The sequence below is a fragment of the Hibiscus syriacus genome, unplaced genomic scaffold, assembly GCF_006381635.1.
Source record: "Hibiscus syriacus cultivar Baekdansim isolate YM2019G1 unplaced genomic scaffold, ASM638163v2 tig00110163_pilon, whole genome shotgun sequence".
NCBI classification, from domain to species: Eukaryota; Viridiplantae; Streptophyta; class Magnoliopsida; order Malvales; family Malvaceae; genus Hibiscus; species Hibiscus syriacus.
The window spans coordinates 509164-537004 of NW_024062610.1; the positions used below are offsets into that span (position 1 = coordinate 509164).

Genomic DNA, 27841 nt, shown 5'->3' on the forward strand with positions numbered 1-27841 from the left:
ATACTTCTTAATTAGGCTGATGACAAGTCAAATCCAACTTTAGAACTTCAAAAACCTTTCTATAACAAAAGTTCATTTATAAACCCTTAATAGAAATTCCTTTCTAATTCTATCTCTTTGGTGTTTTAAGCTTATATAAGCTTTCCTTAAGCTTATATAACCCTCAAAGACTCAAATCCAACTTAAAACTTTCAAGAAATCATAAGCTAAATCAAACTTACCTTTGCTATTGGCTTCCACGTGAAGAAGAAGAAGAAAGGAGAAGAGAATTCTGGAGAATTCTCTCCCTCTCCACGTGTATATAATTCCCTTTTTTTTAAATGATCAAATGACCATTTTACCCTTTATTTCCTTTAATAATTACTGAATAACCTTCATCATATTTCCAAGAAGTCATTGAACTATTCAATTATCCTACTTTAGTCACCAAATTCTGAAACTTTACAATTTGGTCACTAACCCGGTAATGCGGATGTTACAAATCTCCCCTCCTTTTTAAAAAAATTCATCCTCGAATTTTCACTGAACATATCAATAAGAACATATCTTCTAATGTTCTCATACTACCTCTTTCACTTAATCTCTCTTTCCTTTATTTCTTCAGTTGCCTTTTTCCTTTATACATTCATGTACTGACACTTATCATATAAACAGTAACTAGTAACTTTAATCCATTATGGCTTCTCTCTCCTTCCTTTATGCATTTTCCTTTGACTATTTCTGAAATTTCATATAAGGTCACTAATCACATAGACGGTAACATCAATTTTCATCACTTAACATCATAAATTCATCTTTAAATACTTTATAATAACCAAATTCATTTTCCATCATCATTTAACCAAGAATACGACCTTAAATCTTCTTAAATATGATTCAACCTACACTTTAAAGAATCTTTTTCACATCACCTTGCACACTTGTCTTATTTCTATATCAAAATTGTCATATGTACTTCCATACTTATCGTATCTGATCTTTTAAATCAATCCTTTTCATTTCTTTATCATTTCTTATACTTGTATTTTCCTTCCTGAAGGTTACATGTAAATACTTATCTCTATTTCTACATCATAGCTATCTGCTCAGAATATACAACCATATTCAAATTCACATCCTAATCAATTAATTCCACTTTATCTTTCCTCCAATCTTATAACTCTAGCACCTTTACTCTGACAGCTAGTCAATAACATATGTTCAATCTAGGGTACAAACCCTAATCAACCAAACACATACATCCTTTTAAATCGAAATTATCTTAAAATTCGCTTACTCAACTTATCAATTTCACCTCTATTCTCATACATCCTGAAATTTCTTTTGCTCAAACTCAACATTCTGACTTCATGTGTCTTATAATCTGATCATCGATATACACATTCTCAAACTCTTCTGATAAATCCTCAGCTTTACTTAAATATACAAATTCTTACTTCCTTTTCCTTTACTATACCACATTACTATGATCCAAATATGCAACTATATCCAGATCCATTGCAGATCTGGTTATCATATCCTGACAATATCTTATAATCTTATAATTCCAGTACATTTTTATCACATACTCTAGTTAGCCAATGCTAACTTTTCCGTCTTAACTGCAAACCCTTATCATATAAACGCTCTGGCTTATACACAATGTTATCCTTTCATTTCGAACTCATAAGCTCTGACTTATACATCTTATACGCTTGTCACTGATGCACTTATCCTTGAGTTCTTCTATACGTATTCATCACGTCATTAGATCTTTTTAACATTCTTATGGTGACGCATGTTCACCATATTCTATCTTATCCACATAATAGCAAAACTACTCTATATCGTTTTTTTCTGATTCCAAACGATGAAAACTTTCTATCATTATTCAGATATGATTTCAGCTTTCTGAAATCAACTTTTGATCTTACTAGGCATTTCCTGAGGTGTCCGCTCTTCATCCTGCCTGGCCAGGGCAGGTGAATAGCTATCACAATCAGGAATATCACCTTTCACTTACTTCGAAATTATCACGATCAGATTTCTACTGTATTAAATTATTCTTATTCTATTAGCAAGACAACATATTCCTTACACTATCAGATCAGAATTTTTTTTTCAATCTATGTTGGCATTTACACCTTTTATGACACTTTGGACTTCGGTTTATGCCGAGAATCGGCTAAACCATAGCTCTGATACCATTAAATGTAACACCCCCAACCCGTATCCGACCCGGATACGAGTCCGAAGTGTCACATTGACTTTTCAAACCTTGACTCTTAAGAAAAATCCCGGGAAATTTAAAACTTTATTTAAAATAAAATACAGACTTTATCAGAGTGCTCGTACTTAATGACTTATTACATGCCAACACTTTATACATAACCAAATACATACTTTGTCAAATATTTCTGATCTGATCTTTTGGTAAGGAAAACTGACATGTCTTGCTCCGCATCACTCTTTACTCTTCTCGAAACCTACGTGTGAAACAATCACACGCTAAGTCGAAGACTTAGTGAGGTATAACAACTTATAATGCACTTTAAAACATATATCGATACATGCATGTTATGTTCTATCATGTTATAGCAATTTCATGCATTTTTCATATCGTATAAAAGCATATCAGATTAATTGCAGTAAATACATACATACACATAATTCATCATTAACAGTTTATCATATAATCACATACTTTTTCAATCAAACACTATACACACACAACATCATATTATTTCTATAGCATTTATCATACCCCTAACTTATATTTGTTCATATCTATGGATTAGCCCATGTACGTATGTGAGAACTATCGATATGTGAGTCTATAGAGGTTGTGCACTAATGCTGTCACCACAGCTCGTATAATTGCACCGAAGTGCCGCGTAGAATTGCACCGTAGTGCCATATAATAATGTCCATAAGGACCACATAGAATTCCTTAAGAATCATATACATATGCTAGGGATCAAGTATGTGTCTTTCAAGACTTCACACATGTTCCACAGAATATATATATATCCCGAAGGACCGCGTAGAATTGCACCGTAGTGCCATATAATGATGTCTATAAGGACCACATATAATTCCTTAAGAATCATATACATATGCTAAGGATCATATATGTGTCTCACCAGACTTCACACATGTTCCAAAGAATATATATATATCCCGAAGGACCGCGTAGACCCTCGACTCTTGGCATGCCAACTATACCCCTAGCTCTCATGACACATAACATGGGCGTTATCATTTATTTCATTTCAATATTCACATAAACGTGTAATTCACTTTCACATATCACGTATCACATAGCTTCTTTTCATATTATCACATAGTCACGTAGTTCACTTACACGTAGCTCATTTCCATATAATTCACATGTCACATATGTCATGTTTTCATATAATTTTTATCATTTCTCACCTAATCACCTTTATTCATGTAAACATACTTATCATATCTTGTTCACATAAGATCATATACTTCATATAATATATCGAAACACCTAGAACACTTTCACGTAGCTTATAGTCATAGGTCTTATCTCATAACATATACTTGTTTTCACATATATATTTCATATCATTTCTTATACCCTCACATAATTCATTTAACATACATAACATATTATGTAACATTATAATAGAAATACCTATAAGTCATATCACTTAGAGCACATATATACTTATAGTCACATTGCTTATATCTTAATCTTATGCCTTCTCTTAGACATATATATATATATATATATTCACATGTTCAGGTAATCCACCATTTCATCACATAATTATTATCTCTCATTTCATTTCATATCCATCTATATAAATATATATTCTCAAGATTTATCCTAATATAAATCATATAGCACTCTTATAATTCATATTCATCTAGGGCAGACTTATAAACACATCTCACTTCTATTATTTCTTTATATATATATATATATAATCTAATCTGTTTACTTAATTCAATTTCATATAACTCCTATAATCTTCTCATATAACTTCATAAATTTCTATCATACAACCCATGTGTTATAGTTTTATTTAAACATATGAATCTTTCCTATCTAGCTTATCTTATATGTTCATCTTATCATTTATGTTCAAATCTCCTAGTTAGTGTACTATTCTCACTTCATCCTATAGATCAATATTATCCAGCTTATTTCACTTATCATATAATAATAATTATATTTTACTATGATCACATAGTTTATATCTCATATAATTCATAACCTTTCTTATGTAATTACTTATACTTTCTCACCTAACACATAAAAGAACAGATCAATCCATATAATCAAGCATACATACATGCATATTCAATTCATGCCTTTAATTATGCATTCATGTGTAACACTTCAGGAAATAGACTCATCGCAAGTCTTATTCCCATCGCACATCATATACTATTGAATATGCACTCACCTGGGCCTCGTTGTTTGAATCAATCCTAATCCTTAGTTTGTTCCGGAACAAGCTTTCATTCTATATCTACATAATAATACATTAATACTTATTAGTATACTGATTGATATATTCAAAACTATCACTCCTTAGTCTCAAAGAAAAGCCAATTTCATCTTTTAATGAAGGTATGCATCGATGCACTACACCATGCATCGATGCATAAATCCTATTCGATGTTTGTATTTAATGGGGATGCATCAATGCACTCCTTATGCATCGGTGCATAAATCCTATTCGATGTTTTCTATTTAAATTCATGCATCGATGCACTGCATGTACATCGATGCACCTTAAACAAATTTCTGGTATTTATCATTGATGCATCGGTGCACATTGCCCAGAACTGACATTTTAACACGTAAATCATCAACTCTTCCCTTAATTCTTCTATTTTAAGCCCCTATTTTGACATTAAACTCAACTACTATAACGTGAACCAACTTATATCCATGTAATCATCTTTAACCTCAAAATCCTATCTTCTTTATGAGATTCAAGAATCATACCAAATTTTCTATATGTTCTAAATCCAATTCTAACACTTAATACTTCTTAATTAGGCTGATGACAAGTCAAATCCAACTTTAGAACTTCAAAAACCTTTCTATAACAAAAGTTCATTTATAAACCCTTAATAGAAATTCCTTTCTAATTCTATCTCTTTGGTGTTTTAAGCTTATATAAGCTTTCCTTAAGCTTATATAACCCTCAAAGACTCAAATCCAACTTAAAACTTTCAAGAAATCATAAGCTAAATCAAACTTACCTTTGCTCTTGGCTTCCACGTGAAGAAGAAGAAGAAAGGAGAAGAGAATTCTGGAGAATTCTCTCCCTCTCCACGTGTATATAATTCCTTTTTTTTTAATGATCAAATGATCATTTTACCCTTTATTTCCTTTAATAATTACTTAATAACATCATATTTCCAAGAAGTCATTGAACTATTCAATTATCCTACTTTAGTCACCAAATTCTAAAACTTTACAATTTGGTCACTAACCCGGTAATGCGGATGTTACAAGTTGCATCAGGTGTAATATGGTGTATTGCACCTGAGTCAACAACCCAGTGATCAACAGCTTTGGAGATCACATTAGACTGCGCTTGACCAGCCCCTTGACAACACCCTTTACAACATTCACAGCTTATATTAGGGGTTTCGAACACTGAATAGTATGCATTAGCGGGTTGGCCTTTTTGAGATCTTGAGTCAGAGGTTACACACATGTATTCCTCATCGAAACGATGCCAACATCGGTCAACTAAGTGACTGAGTTTCCCACATAGTTGGCATTGGATTTTGGTTCTTCCCCGACCTCTACTCCCAGGTCAGTGCGTTGAGGTCGGCCGAGTAACTTTGATCTCATAACGATCACCTTTAACAACATTATAACCTTCCTGATGCTGAGCTAAATTGGCATTCATGGGAAGGAAATCTGATTGATCATCAAAGTCAGCTAATTGTGCTTCAGCATCTAAAAGAACCGTGTACAGACTGTCCAACGAGAGAGTCTTCTTCATCATGGTAATGACAGCCATAAACGGTTGATACTCCCTAGGCAGACCTTTTAGAACGCTGGAAACATGACCAACATGAGGTACTGTACTTCCACACGATGCAAACGCATCGCAGATCTCTTTAACTTTGGTAAGGTAAGTATGCATGATGTCGTTACCTTTCTTGAGTGACTGCAGTTTACAATGCAGGCTCATCGCCGCAGTTGTAGACCTATTGGCAAAGAGCTGTTGAACCGTAGACCACACTGCTGCAGCCGACTCAACCCCTACAATTTGAGGAAGAAGGTGGGAGTTGATGGTGGAAAGAAGCCACGAAGCAAGAGCGCTATCTTGTGCCACGAAATCCTTAAAGCCTCGTTAATGCTCACTTCACCATTGTCACCAGTAATCGTCTCAGGTGGCAGCTTCAAAACACCAGTCAACAACCATTCTAAACGATGGCTACGGACTGTCAACATAATTTACTGTTTCCATAGCAGAAAGTTTGTTTCGTCGAGAACGACGTTGATCTTCTTGTGCGAAAAGCCTTTGGGCGACTCCATTCTTAGGCGAGAGCAAGCAACAACGGAGGTTTAATAGAGAACCCCAAGATTTCCGGCTAAAGATACCATATTAGAAAAGGTGAAAAGTAGTATTGAAGAATAGGTAAGATGATTTTCTTTATTGAGCTTGACATACTTATATACAATGATGCACGTTTTACATTCTTGGTAACTGCAACTTAATGGACTTAACAGCTTGGCTAACAACCTAACTAACCCAACCACTAACATACACACATGTGTCGCTCATTATAACAACTTAACACATATACATATGGATATGAAATTATAAGATTTTAGTATATTTTTAATAAATAAAAAATACATACTTTATATAAAACATTTAAAAGTTTTAAGCATATAATCGCATTCGAAAGCCCCTTCAATCCATTCTTGCCCGAACAAAAAGTTTTCACATAAAAATATATTATAATATTAATAAAATATAAAAGGTTATATAATTAACATTTTTTTAATACAAATAGTAGAAAATTTCAAGAATATGTCGAGCATCTTAAAAATCCATTTAGAACAATCACTTGTGCAAGGGTATTGTCTCAGGAAAGACAGACTAATATATGACTAATATACGGCGTTACCGGATACATTAAAAGATATTTGACAAATTCGGTTTAGTACTACCGGAAATATCGAGTAATAATAATGTAATAGGTGGAAATCATGAAGAAATATTAAAAAATTTGGCAACCGACAAACTTAGCTTGTCGGTTTGTGTTGATACTTTATAAAAATATATTGATCCATAACAATATAATAGGTAAAAAAATGACAAAACCGGTCTATAAATGACAAAACAGGTAAAGCACTACCGGATATATTGAAAGTGTCGATACTTTATAAAAATGTATCGATCCATAACAATATAAAAGGTAAAAAAATGACAAAATCGGTCTATAAATGACAAAACAGGTAAAGCGCTATCGAATATATTGAAAGTGTCGATACTTTATAAAAATGTATCGATCCATAACAATATAACATGTAAAAAAATGACAAAACCGGTCTATAAATGACAAAACAGGTAAAACGCTACCAAATATGTTGATAGTGTCTATACTTTATTATAAGTATCGACACTTTTGGAATTTAAAAGAGAAGAAGTTATAGCGCTAATAAAGTGTCGATACTTTATAAAAATATATCGATCCATAACAATATAACATGTAAAAATATGACAAAACCGGTAAATAGCTACCAGATATGTTGAAAGTGTCGATACTTTATTATAAATATCGACACTTTTAGAATTTAAAAGAGAATAAGTTATAACGCCAATAAAGTGTCGATACTTTATAAAAATGTATCGATCCATAACAATATAACAGGTAAAAATATGACAAAACCGGTCTCGAAATGACAAAACCAGTAAAGAGCTACCAGATATGTTGAAAGTGTCGATACTTTATTATAAGTATCGACACTTATAGAATTTAAAAGAAAAGAAGTTGTAGCGCCAATAAAGTGTCGATACTTTATAAAAATGTATCGATCGATAACAATATAACAGGTAAAAATATGACAAAATCAGTCTCGAAATGACAAAACCGATAGTAAAAAAGTGTGCTTGTGTGGTCATTTTTATTTCAAAATTTTCATTTTTTTAATACAAAAAGTTAGATATTTTAAGCAAAACCTAGTAAGAAAAGAACAAAAAATTTACAGTAACAAAAAAATAACATTGTAAAACCCATCATGTTATCAGTTTGTCAAAGAACAAAAATCCAGAAACATACATCTCTCAACGCAAACTTATGATATACTCTTATTATCTCCATAGGATAAAGTTATGACAGTTTTAGTTTTATTTTTTTTGTTAGGATTTTGTGTTATTGAAACTGTTGATTGAAGAACTCATACTGGTGCACGCATAAGTGTCGATGCAATTATGAAAAGTATCGATCCAAAAAACATCGAAATCGATAATTATTATGTAACAGGTAAATTTACAATGTAACCGATAAAAATATACTGATTAATTAGTAAATAGGTTTACATTATGTATCGACACTCTTTAAATATGTGTCGATTTTTTTTCCAAAATGAAAGCACAACGAGGTGCACGCATAAAGTGTCGATACATTTAAAATTGTATTAATTCCAAAATCATCAAAACCGATAATTTTAATGTAATAGATAAATTTGCAATGTTACCAATTTAAATATACATGTTTAATTAGAAAATAGGTTAATATAAGCGCTACCTATTACATTATATAAGCGCTACTTAATATATTATTGTACTTGATAATATTTTCGATTAAATGATATAATATAACCAGTCTAAATTTTAACCGATCACTTATTTAACATGTCACACCGTTTTTTAGCCACCGCACACCAAAAAAATTCTCCTAGTACAAGTGGATAGTGAAAGGTGTGGAGACCAAACGAGAGAGACCACGCCATCTTCCTCAATCCACTTCAAAGTATCAAAAGTTTTACTTGGTCAAAAAACTTTTTTTTTATTATTATAACCATGGAATGTTAACTATATAATAAAATGATGTGTTAGCCGCTCCCTAACAAGGGAAGGAGGTACAAGTAAAAAGAAAAAATGTAAAATTGATGGGTGACAATTAGGAAACTGGATGACACGCTCCCCATGGAGAAGTGGAGTTTATTTCGGTTGTGGTTAAGCTTAAAACCATACAGTCAAAGGGATTCAACTGGAATCACGTGAGATTCTTACAGGCTGGGTGTGGGGCCACATTACGTGGAGGGCGTTGAAATCATTTTAAATCTGGTTATTTTAAATTTTGTTTAACAGTGTGCTTGTTTATTTTTTTTACTTCTCCTGCAAGGGTTGATTGGAACCGTTGATACAAATGAAATGGAGGGCTACGGATCGAGGAGTTACAGCTGTAAATCTGGGGAAGCAAAAGTAGTCAAGAAAGGCTGAAAGGGTCCCACTTCCCGATTTAAAACATTGTTTTTACGTGTTAAACAGCTCCGCCTTTCCTGTCATGTTTTAAACGCTCCCCATAAGCATTGTGCTTGTGCGAGTAGGAGAATGATTTTACTATTTTTTTTTTATTTTCTTCACCTTTAATTCTATTTTTATCCCCTTTCTCTGTGTATACACTTATTTTTCTTCAAATACAATGTTTACAAATAAATAATAATATCAATACATATATTTGTATTGTACCTTGAAGGATGTAATGTGTCCTACTTCAGCCCTTAGTAAAAATAAAATAAAACTCCCAAATGATCATGTGACTTATCAAAACTACATCTTAAAATAAAAGCAGGCGGTGCTTTAATTTATATGTAAAAATTCTAAATTTTAAATATTAAAAATAGAAATAATATTTAGAAAAAGATTGTGGCTTATCAATCTAAATCTGGTTTATATATGATTATTGCCCGAAAGGTATAACAATTCAATAAACATGAATCATTGTAAAACAAAATCATTAGAAAATTAACACATAATTGGGAAATGAAAATCACCACACAAGTGAAATGAAGGCTAAAATATCTGCTAATTTGTGTTGGATCCAAAATGCTAAACTAGCAAGTCAAGACATGGTATCCCTAACAAGGAACCCAAAAATTATTAGTATTATATAAAATGTAGTAAGAAATAAAAGGTAGGGGTGCGCATCTGCACGAATCTTGCTCTCAATAATCTAATCCTCGGACCCCACTAACTTTTACAAAGCCAGTTTCCTGGAAGTACCCCAATTCTCCAAATGCTATGTTCATGAACCTTTCCTTCTCCGTATATAAACAACCCCTTTCGCCTCACTTTCTTCATTCAAAATACAAAACAGAAAATCATCCCCCAAACCTCAAGAAAGAAAGAAAGAAAGTGAAGCTTTCCTTTTCTATTGATCTTGTGGTGAGGAAGTGATTCGATATGGAAGCAATGAACGGATGTTCATCTTCTACAACATCATCTGACTCGTCTTCTTCGGAGTCTAATATGTCTGCAAAGTCAAACAGAGCCGAGAAGATTAAAGGTCCCTGGAGTGCCGAGGAAGACAGAATTTTGACTCGGCTTGTTGAAAGATACGGGCCTAGGAACTGGTCTTTGATAAGTCGATATAAAGGGTCGATCAGGGAAATCTTGCAGGCTTAGGTGGTGTAACCAGCTGAGCCCCAATGTGGAGCACCGTCCGTTTTCTCAAACTGAGGATGAGACCATCTTGGCCGCTCACACTAGGTGTGGTAACAGATGGGCAAACCATTGCTAGGTTGCTTCCGGGAAGGACTGATAATGCTGTGAAGAATCATTGGAACTCGACGTTGAAGAGGAGGGCAAGAGTAGGACAACATCACAGTCATCATCAACAACCGATCTCACCGAGCACTCATCAGCCAACGGATGGTGGTGATCATAGTGCATTGGGATCTATGGGAATAGAGATAGATGAGGAAGCGTTGACGGCGTTGACCCTAACGACGCCTGGTTTTGGTGTTAGTACTAGAAGCTCAAAGGTGGCGGCCGAGAGGAGGAGAGAGGAGGGAGTGCCGACAGAGTTTTGGGATGCAATGAGAGATGTGATAGCAAGAGAGGTTAGAGAGTATATGAGCTCCACGTTATCAGCCGATACATCAGGGTTTCATTAAGACCAAAACAAAAGGCTAATTAAGCCAAGTCTGTTTTATGTTCTATGGTCTAGTTTGGGGAGGTTGTCCTTTGGGGGTTTTCCATTTCTCTTGCTGTTAATATGCTGATCTTTGTTTCTCTACAACTTTGAACAAATGTAAGATTTCACGAATGAATGCCTAATCAGCTCCACACATGAAACAAACATTAGTTTGCAATATGATAATGCATTGCTAAGATTTGAGATTTACAGTTAATTTATTACCCACCATCTCGCTATGTGTAATTGAAAATTTGGAAGAAACCGATGCATTGTATGTTCTGTTGAGAATTCTCCCTGTCCTAGAGATCGATGTGGGATAGCACACATAGTGGGAGCCAGAGCATGCAACCAGAGGACAAATACATAAACAAGCTAACTTCAGACAAAGTTGATTCTCATGACGACATTCATATCTCAATATCTTTTTATATTTCTCGGTTTTAAAGCAACAGAAATTAAGACATGAGATATTATCCATAAACTATATAGATAAATAAATGCTTTGCTGTAAAAACCCTTTGTTTAAGTTCTCGGATAATGGTTCAGAATTATAAATGGAAATAATTATGGAATTTGTGGGGTTGTATGAGCACTTGGAAAGACAAAACTATAGTACGGATGGAATTGTTTAAAGTAGAATATTTTCTCCAAATATTTTGTTCACAAAAAGTACAAACTGGAGCAATTTAAAATGTCAAGCTTGCTGCTGGTTGTTTTGCACCTCAACAAAGCTGTAGACCTACTTCCTTCCTGCTACATCAAATTGGAAATAGCTGTAACTGTTCCTTTCTCCTTAACCACTCAGAAGCTTTGCCTTTCCCGAAACTCATGCCAAACGAACCAAAAATTCAATCTGTACAAAAACATCACTCTCCACTCATCCACTCATTTCCCACGCTCATCTTTGGATAAGCATTTCTTTTCAGGCTCGGCGAACTCTTTGCATTGCCTTTTCTGGCTCACTAAGTGCAAGTATCTATCGACCTCAAAGCAAATTAAGTTTCAAAAGGTACCAAAACATGCTAATAACCACACATTTTTCATCTTATCTGCATGTCAAATTCCACATAAGTTCAATGAATGAGGGCCTTGCCTAGTGGAAAATTTTGAGAAGGATTGAAAAAGATGGCAATGGAGACGGGGGTCTTTGCCTGAAGGTTGATTCAATCAAAGCCGTGTCCCACATCACAGAGGTAACTTTGTGTGTGTTTTAAATGTTAGTATATTTGACTAACAAGTTATTTAAGAGGGGTAGCTTTCAATGCTGTTTCTTTTCAGGCTTTGAGAGGCCCATTTTCTTCTGACATACAATCCAAAAATTAATTTACAGATGTGTGAACGGAAGGAGCTTTAATTTCAAGGCAGTCAAACGCTTTTTTATTACCAAGCTGCAGGTAGGTTATCATAGCGTTGAAATTTTGGTATTATGTCTGAGAAGTAACGAGGAAAATTTATACGTCTGTTGGCGAATCTGTCTTTATAAACTGTATCGAGTAATTAAGGCTTGAAATGTTGAATCGATGAGGAACCAGTTTTGCAGACATATTATAAAGTTAATATAAAACGCAACCTAAAATATTTAAAGTAACATAATATTTTAGTTTGTGCGTAACTTAAAATATTATTATTTTTTGTTGCAAACATATTTTAATTTGTAATAAAAAATGTTATAATTTTTATAATATTTTATGTTGTAACAATTTTTTTTTAAAAAAATATGATCTTTAGGTTACAAATAATCTAAAATATTATGTTATCTATAATATTTTAAGTTATACATTTTCTTAATCTTATACTAGATTCGAACTCTTTCAATTTGCAGGGCCAGAACTACTGACAACCTTTGCTTAATGCCATTAAAACTACGTTTCAAGTACATTTGTACGGATGAAATTGGTGCTAAAGATCAATGTTTTCCCTTGATTTTGGATTGTATGGCCCTATCTCTTGGCCTACCTGTTTAGTCACAGAGGAGGATAGGGCAGCCGAAAGATCCCTATTGTTGTCGAACAAAACATCATTGCCAATTTGTAAGACTTGTGCTAGGTAATCCTTTTGTTATAGAACTCCATGGATAGGAAGCGTGTTTTTTTTAAAGTATAATGACAAAAAGTTCCTCGACGTTTATATATGTTTTTTAAAATAAAATTAAAAGTTAAGAACTAAATTTTATATTATATCAATTTTATTATCTACAACATCGTTAATGATATATATATTAATCAGAGTTACGACAACAATAACTTATAATCAATAGAGCATTTTATAATTTTTGGTAGTTAAGAGATTAAAAAAAACTAGATACTGTACCCTTTGATATACATTAATGATACCTCAAATATACATTTAACTATAAAATGTTATGATTTATTTATTTTTTTAACATGAGCATGCTTATTGTAACTTTTCCAAACCTTCATTAATTAGTAAAAAAAATGTTAACTAGCAAACATGTGACGGGTAAAATGCTTGCGGCATCAAGTTTCGGCTAAATGGCATCTCATGTAAGCGAAAGGGTCAAGTAGGCTAAGGCTACCATGCTTGGCAAAACAACTAAGCTCTTTGCAAACTTGTTTTTTTACTTTATCCTTGCATTAAAAATAAATATTTTAAACACCATTCTAATTCTTTGTTTAACAAGAATGAACAACAAAGTATCGGCCAAAAAAAAAAAAGAACCCACAGATTACATTTATTCAATCATCATAGTTGAGGGTCTTCTCCAAATGATTGAGCAATTTGAAAATGAACCTAATCTATATTAAGCACAGTGCATGGGCAGGCATTTTGGCTTTCTGTTGGTCGAGGACTTTAATAACGTGGCCAAGGTACAATTGTGTGCTTCATCAACTCATCTTTGCAATCATTACTCATTACCTTCAGCTAAAGCTAAGAAGAGGAGGCCTTGCTGAGCAGTGCTGGAACCAGAAGCCATTTGCTCTCAAGTTCCTTTACTGGATTTAAAAAGAAAAGTTGCTTGGGAATTGGAATGATGAGATGCTGATGATCACATTTGGATTGTCAGGTGGGGTTTATATTATGGGTAGAAATGTCATATGATTCTTCAACTGAAGCCTCATCTAGAATTGCATGTTTGCGTTCTGTATCTTCTCCAAGGAAAAAGGGAATACAGGCAATTCCAGCTTAGGGAGCTTGATTGAAACTAGTTTTAATTCTTTTTCTCATTAACTAATTTACTTCAATGTCAAACCTGAAAAATTAACCAATAAAATGATGAAAATCTCATTTCTCATCGACTTACTGTCATTTAAAAGGGTAGAGGAGCAACATTTGGTCATAAAAAATTCCATTTTGTGATGGAACAGAAGGGCTGGAATTTTTTTAAGGTCATCCAAATAGTGTGGGTATTTCTCCAAATTCCTTTTACATTGAGGAGTTGAATGTTACCTGGATAAAGAACAAACTTAGAAGGTATAGCAAGTTCAAAGAACTACTCTCTGCATAATTTGTTGTTATTGAACCACTTTATGATGGTTGAATACAGGTTTTGTGGGGAGAGAATAAGGGGTGTTTGCAGAGCCTTAATATAGAGTTGTTATTGTCATTTAAGTTGCTGGAAAAGTGGGGTTGTAAACTGTCCATATAATGGAGAGCAAGAACTGAGGTGGTAGACATGATATTGTGAAACCCTTATCTTTGGGACATTGTATTAAAGTCAAAGAAAGAGGCTGAAATTTCAACAAAGGAGGGGCTGCATTTTCAACAATGTTTGGCTTGATTTTCAAAGTTGGAAAGTAAACAACATGAGCGGCTGAAGGAATTCAAAGGGTGGGCTGCCTAACTTTGGTTGAAAATTAGTATAGGGTTAATTATTTTTTAGTCACTAGATTTTAGGGTATTTTCAAAAATTAGTCCATAAGTTTCAACTATAAATACCCTAGCTCATTTAGCTTCAAAATCTTCCAGTTCTCTCTCAAGTGTGTTTTGTAAACACATGTAATTTTTTCTCTTTAGTAAAAGATCTGCAGCAGTCCGGAGACGTAAGCACAATTGGCTGAACTCCGTTATCAATTTTTCGGGTATTATTTTTCCGCTTTTATTTTGTATTCTCACTAATCTGGTTATAGGGAAATTACTTGTACTCGGTTTATTTCCTAACAACTGGTATCATAGCTTTTGGTTGTGAATTCTGTCATTTTTTTGCGAGGTTACTATTTGAGTTACTATTTATGTGAATATAGTGAATTTCGTGAATAGTAAAATTCGGTCGGCAATACGAGTTTGTCGACGGAGGTGTTCTAATACACGGCGGTTCGCAGAAATTGTCAGAAACGATCCAAACAAAGCCAGATTCGAGTGGGAGCGATAGCTGCAGACGAAGGGAATGTGAAAATTGAAAAGTTCGATGGTGCGGACTTTGGCTTAAAGAAGATGCAGATTGAAGATTTTTTGTACCAGAAAAATCTATATCAACCCTCTCAGGAAAGCAACAAGAGGGCATGAAGAATGAAGACTGGGCTCTTCTCGACAGACAAGCCCTCGGAGTTATCCGACTAACGTTATCCCGCAATGTTGCTTTCAACATAGCAAAGGAAAAGGCCACGTCAGGTCTTATGGCGGCTCTCTCCAGTATGTATGAGAAGCCTTCAGCCTCAAACAAAGTTCATTTGATGAGACGATTATTCAATTTACGGATGACGGAAGGGGCATCGGTGGCACAACACCTGAATGAACTCAACACAATCACAACCCAGTTGAGTTCAGTGGAAATTGAATTCGATGATGAAGTTCGAGCTTTAATTCTCTTATCATCTTTACCAGACAGTTGGAATGTTACTGTTACAGCAGTCAACAGTTCGTCGGGAAACAGCAAATTAAAATTCGACGATGTTCGAGATCTGGTACTGAGCGAAGAAATTCGACGGAGAGAATCGGGTGAAGCATCAACCTCCTCAGCCTTGCACACTGAGTCTAGAGGGAGAACTTCATAAAGAAATTCAAATCGTGGCAGATCCAAATCCAGACGGGGAAAATCAAGAACAGGAAATAAAGATTTTACCTGTTATAATTGCGGCAAGAAGGGTCATTTCAAAAGAGATTGTCGAGCACCGAAGAAAAATACCGGCGCATAGGAATCTGCCAACATGACGGAAGAGACAGGTGATGCCATGATTCTAAGCGTCAATAGTCTGATTGAATCATGGATCTTGGATTCAGGGGCATCTTTCCACTCCACCCCATGCCAAGAAATCATGGAGAACTATGTCAGTAGTGATTTTGGGAAGGTTCATCTAGCTGATGATGAAACCTTGAAGATCGTCAGAAAAGGAGACATCCAATTAAAGCTGCCAAACCAGACCACCTGGACGCTGAAAGGTGTGAGAAATATTCCTGGTCTCAAAAGAAATTTGATTTCTGTTGGACAGCTTGATGGAGAAGGATATAGTACAACCTTTTCAGGCTGTGAATGGAAGATTACCAAAGGAGCACTCGTCATTGTTCGTGGTAAGAAGACTGATACTCTCTATGTAACCTCAAACTTAGAGAATATCATTGCTGCAGCAGATGCTGATGGAAAATCAAACCTATGGCACCAAAGGCTTAGTCACATGAGCGAGAAAGGGATGAAGACACTTTTCTCAAAAGGGAAGCTGCTGGATCTAAAGAATGTAGATGTCGGACTATGCGAGGATTGCATCTTTGGCAAACTAAAGAAAGTCAGTTTTTCAAGGATTGGCAAGACTCCCAAGGCAGAAAGGTTAGAATTGGTTCATACTGATGTATGGGGACCATCCCCAGTTCCATCTCTTGCAGGCTCACTATATTATGTCACCTTTATCGATGATTCAACAAGAAAGGTGTGGGTTTATTTTCTGAAGAAGAAATCAGAAGTCTTTAATACCTTCAGAAAATGGAAGGCCATGGTGGAAAATGAGACTGGTTTGAAAGTCAAGCGGTTGAGGTCTGACAATGGAGGAGAGTACAAAGATAGTAGATTCAGAGATTTCTGCGCAAACAATGGGATCAAGATGGAGACAACAGTTCCCATAACACCACAACAGAATGGCGTAGCAGAGCGCATGAACATAACTCTGAATGAATGTGCCAGAAGCATGAGAATACATGTCGGATTGCCCAAATTTATATGGGCTGAAGCTATCAACACTGCAGCTTACCTGATCAACTGTGGGCCTTCAGTTCCTTTGGATGGCAGAATACCAGAGGAAGTTTGGAGCAAGAAAGAAATAAACCTTTCACACTTAAGAGTGTTTGGTTGTATTTCTTATGTACACATAGATTCTGCTGAAAGAAGTAAACTTGATGCCAAGTCCAACAAATGTGCCTTTGTTGGTTATGGCGGTGATGAGTTTGGTTACCAGTTTTGGGACTACGAAAATCGAAAGATCATCAGAATCAGAGACGTCATTTTCAATGAAAATGTGGTGTACAAAGACAGGTCAACTGCAGAATCAAGTAATACCGAGGCTGAAACAAAGGAATTTGCTGAGTTCGAGGAAATTTCTGGAAATGATGTTCAGATCACTCCTGAAGCAGTTCAAGAAGAACCAGGCACACCAGAACTGAGACGCTCCTCCAGAATTCCTAAACCAACCCAACGGTATTCTCATTCTTTGCACTACTTGTTGCTGACTGACAATGGTGAACCAGAGTGCTATGATGAAGCAATGCAAGTGGAGGATTCAGTCAAGTGGGAGTCTTCCATGAAAAATGAGATGGACTCGCTTATGTAAAATCAGACGTGGGAATTAGCTGAATTACCACCAGGCAAGAAAGCGCTCCACAACAAGTGGATTTACAGGATCAAAGAAGAGCACGATGGGAGAAAATGCTACAAAGCAAGATTGGTTGTCAAAGGTTTTCAGCAAAAAGAAGGTATTGACTACAATGAAATTTTCTCTCCAGTCGTGAAACTGTCTACAATCAGACTGGTGTTGAAAATTATAGCTGCAGAAAATTTACATCTTGAGCAGTTAGATGTAAAGACAGCTTTCCTTCATGGTGATTTGGAGGAAGAAATCTATATGAGCCAGCCAGAAGGCTTCATAGAGGCAGACAAGAAAAACCTGGTATGCAGGTTGAAGAAGAGCTTGTATGGTTTAAAACAAGCTCCAAGACAGTGGTACAAGAAGTTCGATAGTTTCATGAGTAGCAGTGGTTTTACCATATGCCAAGCAGATCATTGTTGCTACATCAAGAGGTTCGACAATAGCTTCATTATTTTATTGTTGTACGTTGATGATATGCTTGTTGCAGGCTCAAACATGCAAGAGATCATAAACTTGAAGCAAAAATTGTCGACGCAGTTTGCTATTAAGGATTTGGGCGCTGCAAAGCAGATACTTGGGATGAGGATCAAGAGAAACACAAAGTCGGGGACTTTGATGTTATCACAAGCTGAGTACATCAACAAAGTACTCTCCAAGTTCAACATGCAAGATGCTAAACCAGTAAGTACACCTTTAGGTGTTCATTTCAGACTCTCCAAAGACCAATCACCAAATACAGAGGAAGAACCGTGCACACATGGTGAAGGTTCCGTAAGCCTCAACAATTGGAAGTCTGGTGTATGCCATGGTTTGTACCAGACCAGATATTGCTCATGCAGTGGGAGCTGTTAGCAGGTACATGAATAATCCGGGCAAGGTACACTGGGAAGAAGTCAAATGGATCCTCAGATATCTGCGGGGTACCACAAACAAAGCACTTTGTTTCAAAGGTGGAGATACGATACTGACAAGCTATGTAGATGCTGACTTAGCCGAAAATGTCGACATCAGAATGAGCACTACAGGGTATGTCTATACTCTAAGAGGTACTGCAGTGAGTTGGGTTTCTCAACTACAGAAGATAGTTGCTCTCTCCACAATTGAAGCAGAATATATCGTTGTTACAGAAGCCAGCAAGGAGATGGTTTGGCTCCAAAGTTTCTTGGAAGAGTTAGGCAAGAAACAAGAAAACAATGTCTTGTATTGTGACAGTCAAAGTGTTATCCATCTAGCAAAGAATCCGTCTTTTCATTCCAGGACGAAGCACATACAATTGAGATATCATTTTATTCGGTCTCTTCTGGAAGATGGGATTTTGAAACTTGAAAAGATTAGTGAAGCTCAAAATCCGGCAGACATGTTGACAAAGACGGTGACCACGGAAAAACTGAAGTTGTGTTCAACTTCAGTTGGCATGCTAGAATAACAAGACTAGAAATGATGATGCATTGATAGATGTGTGAAGACAGATTAAAATCAGTCTTCAAATTGGAGATTATTAAAGTCAAAGAAAGAGGCTGAAATTTCAACAAAGGAGGGGCTGCATTTTCAACAATGTTTGGCTTGATTTTCAAAGTTGGAAAGTAAACAACATGGGCGGCTGAAGGAATTCAAAAGGGTGGGCTGCCTAACTTTGGTTGAAAATTAGTATAGGGTTAATTATTTTTTAGTCACTAGACTTTAGGGTATTTTTAAAGATTAATCCCTAAGTTTCAACTATAAATACCCTAGCTCATTTAGCTTCAAAATCATCTCAAAATCTTCCAGTTCTCTCTCAAGTGTGTTTTGTAAACACTTGTAATTTTTTCTCTTTAGTAAAAGATCTACAGCAGTCCGGAGACGTAAGCACAATTGGCTGAACTCCGTTATCAATTTTTCGGGTATTATTTTTCTGCTTTTATTTCGTATTCTCACTAATCTGGCTATAGGAAAATTAATTGTACTCGGTTTATTTCCTAACACATTGCTGACAACAGCCATTATGAATAAAACAATCAAATGAATGTCAGCAGCTGCATAATTGCGTTTGCCTGATAACAGATTTGTCAGCAGCTCCAAATGAATGACAACCCCCCGCGGCCTTTAACCAGTTGTTGGTTAAACATTATTAATTGTTTTTCATCATAGAATTCAATACCGTTATTACTCACCTAACAACTTTATGTTTTCAATGCGTGTTACGGATGTTGTGAAGGCCTAATTTTGCCTTGGAGCCTTAGAGAATTCTTTGTTTCCCTTATAACATTGATTTAATTTGCAATTTATTCAACATGGGACTATGGTAACTTCTTTAGGAAAATTATACAGTGCTCGACGAGCAGCACTAAAACATAAATTTCTTTAGAAAAATTCGATGATCACTACTAAGAATGAGCACAATTAATTTAATTTATAAAAATTTAAATTATAAAGTACTCAACGTATAATTATAAATTAGTTAAAAATTTAAAGATAAACTATACCAATGACCACCTAACTATTGTCCCTTTTCATTTTGACTATATTTGAATTTTGTTAATAGTGGTGTTCATAGCTACTCGTCGAGCGTAGAATAATCATCCGCTTCTTTAATTGAGAATATACTAATTCAAGATTGACAAAGTGAAAGTGCCAAAACATTCAATTTTGAAAAATGAATCCAACTACAGCGATTTTCCTGCTAAATATTGCTCATAAACTAGCTAGCATCAACAAAACAACAAAGTCACTAGAATCTAACAAGGAAGATTATTTAACAGCAGTTGTAGACAAGGACTGGCGTTAAGAATAGGCATTCAAGGGGCGGTGGTAGTTTGCTGTGGTTGGTGTTGAGTTAACGGTGAAACAGAGGTAGCAGAAGCATTAGAAGCTGTTTGGGGAGGATATATCCTACCGTCAATGCAAGAAGAGCATTTTGTTTCGATCCAACTTTCGATGTCATACTGACCATAACCCATGATTTTCCTCCCCGTGCAGAGCCGTCCGATCAGGCCCGCGATAATGCCCAAGACTACGATCACCAAAAGCACAGCTATGACAGGGCCAATGGAAGCATGGGCGGCGTGAGAGTTGTACGGATGCTGCGTAACGGCCACCGGTGGGTGTTGCTGGTCCAATTGCATTGACATTCTAGAACCGACCCTGAAGATGTTTTCTGCTCAAAGCTCGAAAAGTGCAATGCAAGCAAAGCGGAGCTCTCGCAGGGTCTAGAAACGATGCAGACGAGATTTTATTGAGAATAAGGATATTTAAATGGAGGAGGTTCGTGGGAGAAAAAAAAGTGGCCAATGGAACCATGTCTGAAACACCATCTCGTATGTGGACTCACTGAAGAGAGATTCTCTACGAACAAAAATAATTGGTGCTTGTCTATCAGATGTGGGTGGGATAGCATTTTTAGTACCGTATTAATAATACTATATTATGATATGAACTTAGAGGAACCTATTGGAACAGTAAAAGGACGAGAGGAAAGGGAAAAAACTTATCAATCAGGAAAGGTCGAGGCCTGTGGGAATCTATTATGAATGGTAAAAAGTCCAAAACCTTTCATGGAGAAGCCATTTTCAAAAACTTCCACGAGCTTTTGCAGAGCTCTTCGTTTTCTTTTGGTTGGTTAGTGTAAGAAACCATTGACAACCTTTAAGAAATATAAATATTTAACCCACAATGATACGCGCGTTAACTCCTCTGCACCATATTCTTTCCTTTTTATGAGAAAGTAAATGAAATTATACCAGATTCGTTTGACAGTTCAACAGTACATATCCAGAAATCTGTATAAAAGCCAAAGAAAAATAATACTAATATTTGTTGTACTTCTTTTTAGTTCTTAAATTATACATTATTTTATGATCAATTACTCATCGGTTAATTATTTTAAGTTACTAATTTGGCCCTTTTCATTCATTTTCAATGCAAGATAGTAGATTTCAGAAATGTTGCTTAAATTGATGAAATTGTGTCATTTTTTATTTTCTAAATTCATGGCCGGATTAGTAAGCATGACTTGAGGCACGACTTGTTGACATGGTGTCTAATCAGCAGCTTCTAGAAGGCCAGTCAGCAGATTGCATGGAGAAGGAGACTCAACCGAATTTTTGAATTCAAATTAGGATTATTTTTATTTTTATTTTTTAGGAATTATCTTTTTAATTTTGAATGTGATTTCTTAGGGTTTTTGAGGACTATAAATATCACATTGAGGTAAGCCTCAAATCATCATTGAGATCTTTGAATCATTTACTCTTGAACTCTTTGTTTCTTTCTTTCTTTAGTTTTTATAAAAGTTTTCTTTCGTTTTATTTTACTTTCAAGTCTATTTTACTTTCTTTTAAATGCTAAGTATGGTTTCTACCATGCTTAACTAAGTTTTCCATAGCCAAAGGCTAAAACAATGACTAGATTCTAAGTCGTGAGAATCGAAAAGAACCTCATACCTTCAAGGGTTACATTTTCAGTTTTCGAAAATTAATGATCGGTAATCGACAATCCTTTTACAATCAAAGCGATTTCTTTTCAAAAGTGCACATTGGAATTGAAATTTGGTTTCGATTAATAGTTAGGACAAAGCGATTTCTTTTCAAAAGTGCACATTGGAATTGAAATTTGGTTTCGATTAATAGTTAGGAGGAAGGATAGGCCTATGGCACATTCGACTTCATGTGAACACACTTAGCGGCGGTCTGCTAAGGGAAACTGAAATCGAGTTAGATTCTCAATTGAGACGATAGAATCCGATTCGGGTTTTCCAGAATTTAAAGGTTTTGAGTTGGTAAGCAATTGTCGCTATTAATTCACAAAGAGTTGAGATCTAAAAATTGATTTTAAATGCTCGATTCATTTGAGAGAATAATAAGTTACAGGAGTTGGGCCTTATAGACTGTAACTGGCATGAGCCTTGAGGTAAAATCTCATTCAAGGATCGACCCTTACTCTCATTATTCTACTTAATTCATTTCTTTTATTTGAGATTAAGGAACATTTTATTTTGACATCAGAACGACACTCTGTCAAACTCCTTTGCTTCAATTCAACCTATACCAGTTTCGTCAAGTTTTTATAAAAGAAATGCATCAAATCTGAAATACGGATATTAAAAGGCTTTATTGGGGGGACCTCATTATCGGTCACAGGAAGGGTGATTGAGGTCTGTTAAAACCAGTTATATAATGTATTAGTAGGCGATCTCATTCATAATAACAGCTGCTGGCTCATATTTATAACCTCCTCTATCTCTTCCAAAAACATTTGGACCAACCCCCTCTTTTATAGTAATGCCCCCAGGCATTAGTTGGCAAACATTCAAACCATATGAACATTTAAGCGGTACATCAGATAAAATTAAATAGGGCATAATTATATATTCCTTTAGAATATGAAAAATGTATATGCTTAACATATTCTTGTATTAAGAGGTCACGAAATGAATATGGTTAACACAATTATATATTTTTGTTGCCTAATAATAACCATACAGATTTATAAATCCCTCTATTTACAGTACGTGTTTACCAGAGCCATGAAAATGGTGGAGATGAACATCTTCCAAACACGAGTCATCAAACCCTTGGACGGAATTTGCAAAAAAAATCTCCACAAAAACAATGCCCTAATAATTGCGAAACTCTCAAAGCTATGTACGTGGGGAGCATTGCTCTTACACTGTCTATCAATCTGAATCCCACACAAGTTTCAGATGTGTGGAACTTCCTTGCCTTACGTCCGCCCCACAGCAAATGGGTGGTTGTTCACCGCATCGAGTGCTATATTGCTTGAAACATGTGAAGAAGGGCTGAAACTGTGAGAACCATGAATCACTCTTGCTGCAGATGTGTACGGGGAGAGATGTGAAGCCGCAGCGCAGTTATTGGTTCTGGCATAGCCTGATAGACCGGTTACACTGAGGAAGATAAGAGAACGAAAGCATAAATCATAATCAAATATCATAGCGGAGCAAAACTAAACATGTAGAGTCGAGTGTGGAATGTATGGTGCAGCAGGATCATACTCATTCCACATCAATGTGAACATGCATTTCGTATACCTATTAGACGGCGATTTCCCCTTTGTGATCCTTGTTCCCGGCGAAGTCGACATCATTTCTATTCTCTCACTATGTGAATTATCCTATGTGAACAATACATACATAGATCAGTTTACTAATCATATTTGCATTTCAGTTTGAGTAAAGACAATGTTATTTGGGGAGCAAACTAATGGTTCCAAAACCAAAAAAAATAACATCTGGTTGATGCTTACTGTTGGATTCATTCTAGAAAAGGGTTGCACGAGGGCTGGTCCTTGTTGATCAGCCGAATTTCGTACAAAAGGATGCTCGAGTAGCATAGCTGCAGATGGTCGCTCTGCTGGATTTCTTTGAAAGCAACAATGTAGAAAATCCTTTCCTTCAGGAGATAATGCATCTGGCACAGTTGGATTTTGGTTCAGAACCTTGAACAACGCTTGAGGCTGATTGATACAGATTGACAGTCAGAAACAGTAATGTAAAGTCCTTTGTGAAAACATAGCTTTTGTTACATTAAGTATGAAAACAATATAAATCAGAACCATGTGACAAGTCTATTTTAAAAGATGAAGCTCGAAGAAAGACACGACCAAATAAAAGTTTGAAAATGGGCTTACCCCTTCAAAGTCACTCCAAGGAGGTTTACCATTAAGCATCTCGATGACGGTACAACCCAAGCTCCATATGTCAACAGCCAGAGCAAGATTTGGGTTGGAATCTTTCTTCATGACAGATTTTAAGACCTGCAATAGAAGTAACAGCAGTAACCAAAAAGAGTAGAAACAGCCATGGAAAAGCCTAGAATTATGTAAAAATTACTTAATGTAAATCACCTCGGGAGCCATCCAGTATGGACTTCCCTTCAAAGAAAGCTCGTAGGACAATCCTGTAAGCTACAATTTAAAATCAAAAAAGAAAGAAAGGATTAGACTGACAGCATTTAAATGGATATTTCACACATACAACAGACTAACACAACCATTCATCATAATCCTAAGTCAAATCGATGTAATAGAGCTACTTCACCCAACTTGATAGAGTGCATAGTTCCAGGTAAAACCATAAAGGTGACAAATGGTACCATTTATAGTATTTATAACCCTAAATAGAACCAGCAGGAGTCACCTATCAATAAACAGAGAACCCTGCCAAAGGACTGTAAACATGGCCTTAGAACGAACGGTTGGACATAGTAAAAACAATAAGTTATCATCATGTAAAGTTTATCGTTGAAACATACATTTCTGCGGAAATGGGTTTATAAAACTAACATTGAAGAAGCATGTAAAGGTAATATAAATAAAGTTTGCATTGCAGCTTGAGAAATCTAAAAGGATGTCAAGAACTTACATGTTTTGCCATGCCAAAATCAGCAAGTTTAACGACTCCATTGGCATCGACAAGCAAATTTGCTCCTTTTATATCCCTATATAAATAATCATTCAAGTTAATGAAATTAGATGTTGACAAGGTACAACAAATACTATAACAAAAACAACAGAATAACATAACAAATTATCTAATTCAGCCATTTCAATGGTTGTAAGATGGAGCAACATTTTCTTTACCATAAGTTAGAAAAGGACCTTTGGTTCATTAGGATTTTACAAGTTATATATTTTGCTGAGGTTCGTTTCAGGTTGCTTATTGGTTCATCAATTTCGGAAGGACTAAATACAAAATACACAAAGAAGTTAAGCTGCTACATAATTTTAGTAGAGCATGATTGTTACCTGTGTATTGTATTTGAACTATGGAGGAAAGCTAAACCAGACAGAATATGACGGGTGAAATTGCGAACTATAGATTCTGTTATAGCTCCACAATGTTCACGGACATATTTATTAATCGGGCCAGGATGCACATACTCCAAATATATGTAAAAGTGATCATCAACCTACATGTGAAACAATGAACTCAAATTAACAAAGCTTAAAATGTATCTTTCTCAGTGTGGTGTAGGAGAAGAGGAAGGACTACATACTAGTTCACTGTCATAATATTGTACAATATTTCGATGCTTTAAACGTTTCAACATTCTAATTTCCTGCAACATGTAGACCAGCAGGGATTTCAATAGTTTAAAAGAGGAAAGTTCAAAGCAGTCTGATCGAAATGAAGGGCAATTAAACCATAAATTAGTACATAGAATAACCTGCTCTAATTGTTTTACACATTCAACCGATTTAGGATCATCAGGGATGATATCAACTTCCTTCATCGCGCACAAAGCTCCGGTCTCCCTGTCAAAGAAAATGATAGTTAAAATTAATGATATGTAACCTTTGATAAGAAGAAACCCCGAAACCACTTCACAATGCTTGCATACCTGTTAGTTGCTTCATAAACACTTCCATACGTACCACGTCCAAGAAGTCTTCCTTTCTTCCATTGACTTATAATCGAAGTAGCAATCGGCTTTTCGCTGATGTGCTTTGGAACCGGTGATGGTAGTGGCTTGGGTGATTGTGATGACTGGAAAGCTCCAGGGGGTAGGGGCAACGGATGTGCATTTAATTCACTATTATTTTCAAGCCAGTCCTCATGGTTCTCCAAGAGCAATTTATGGTGGGATGAAGTTTTATTTTGACGGGGGATATGCAGGGGAGAAGCCTCATGATTATGTCAGTTTTTAATGGTGACGCATAACCAGAGGCTCTACCTAGATATGGAACATCTAAATCTATGGAATCCCTTGATCTTTGTGGACTAACGGGGGACTAGAGAAAACCGTGGTTGGAGCACTCCTGGCGGAACGTTCAGCCTCAAGTTATGGTTAACACTCCCAAAATCTTTCTCATGAGGGAAACCCCTGCGACGACTTAACAAAGATTGGTTGAACCTGCAACATCATGAGAATTTAAGTGATCTTGGGTGTTTGATCTTTGAGGACTAGCCGAGATGAGCGAAAACTTGCAACGCCACTCCTCGTACTGACTGTTGGCTTTGAGCCATTTGTAAAGCTTTCACCTCGAAAGAATTCCTTATGAAAATTGGCCAATGAATTTATTGCTCTTTTAGCGGCATGATCTGCATTCTTCCTGAGAATTTTGTGAACCAAATATCAAAACATCGACAACACACGGTTATTCAATGCCAACAATACTTCAATATAAAATTGAAAAGATAACACCTATGATCAAAGATCTTTGCAATAGATGAGTTTATGTACAGCATCATAAGCCGGCAAACGTAACAAGTAAATTCAAGTTCAAGGGTTACCTTCCAACAGCGGAGGCGAGTCTTTCATCAGGTGATGCGAGTTTCTTGGTCCAGGACTGGAACCAGAGGTCATGGATTTCGATTTAAGAACACCTCAGGAAGAGGCAAAGGCTTCGGCTCCGCGTAAGAAGACCAATGGTCCAACCTCTCCGGAGACCTGGAGTCCTTCGCAGCCGGCGTATCAGGGGAACAGGGAGAAGAAAACGAACGGGGGATATCGCCGAACCGTAAGCCAACCTCATCATCGGTCAAGTGCCTGAGCCTCCTTTGGCGCGTGAGACGGCGCTGCTGTTGTGCTTGGTTATTACAAGAATTGCCGGTTTTGCCAGCGTTGTCGTGAATATGAGAACCAGAGGACGGCAAAGAAGAAGAGATAAGAGGGAAATTTTTGCGGGAAATAGGCATTGATCAGAAAGCAAGAACAAGAGACGTGTCTTTGTTGAGCTCTTCGTCGTCATGAGAAAATTAACAAACAAAACATAAGAGTTGTGAAAAGAGTGCAAGGGAAACACCTCGGTTTTTTCTCAGTTTACTTTGTCATCTTTTTTCTTGACGTAAAATAAATTATATTCTATAGTCAACTCAACACTTTACAAAAAATGAAAATATCCACTTTAATCCTTTAAATGAGAATGGACGAAGTTATGGGTTTCAAAATTTAGAGTTTCATTCTAATATTTTATTATTAGTCAATGTATTATACGGGAGAATGCACTAGGTC

General features: G+C 35.8%; 2 pseudogenes; one reads left to right on the forward strand and one right to left on the reverse strand.

The window, feature by feature from the left end:
- The first annotated feature begins 10295 nt into the window (after positions 1–10295).
- LOC120216749 lies at positions 10296–11131 on the forward strand (annotated as a pseudogene).
- A 12203-nt stretch (positions 11132–23334) lies between these two features.
- On the reverse strand, positions 23335–27623 carry LOC120216662 (annotated as a pseudogene).
- Positions 27624–27841: the final 218 nt, after the last annotated feature.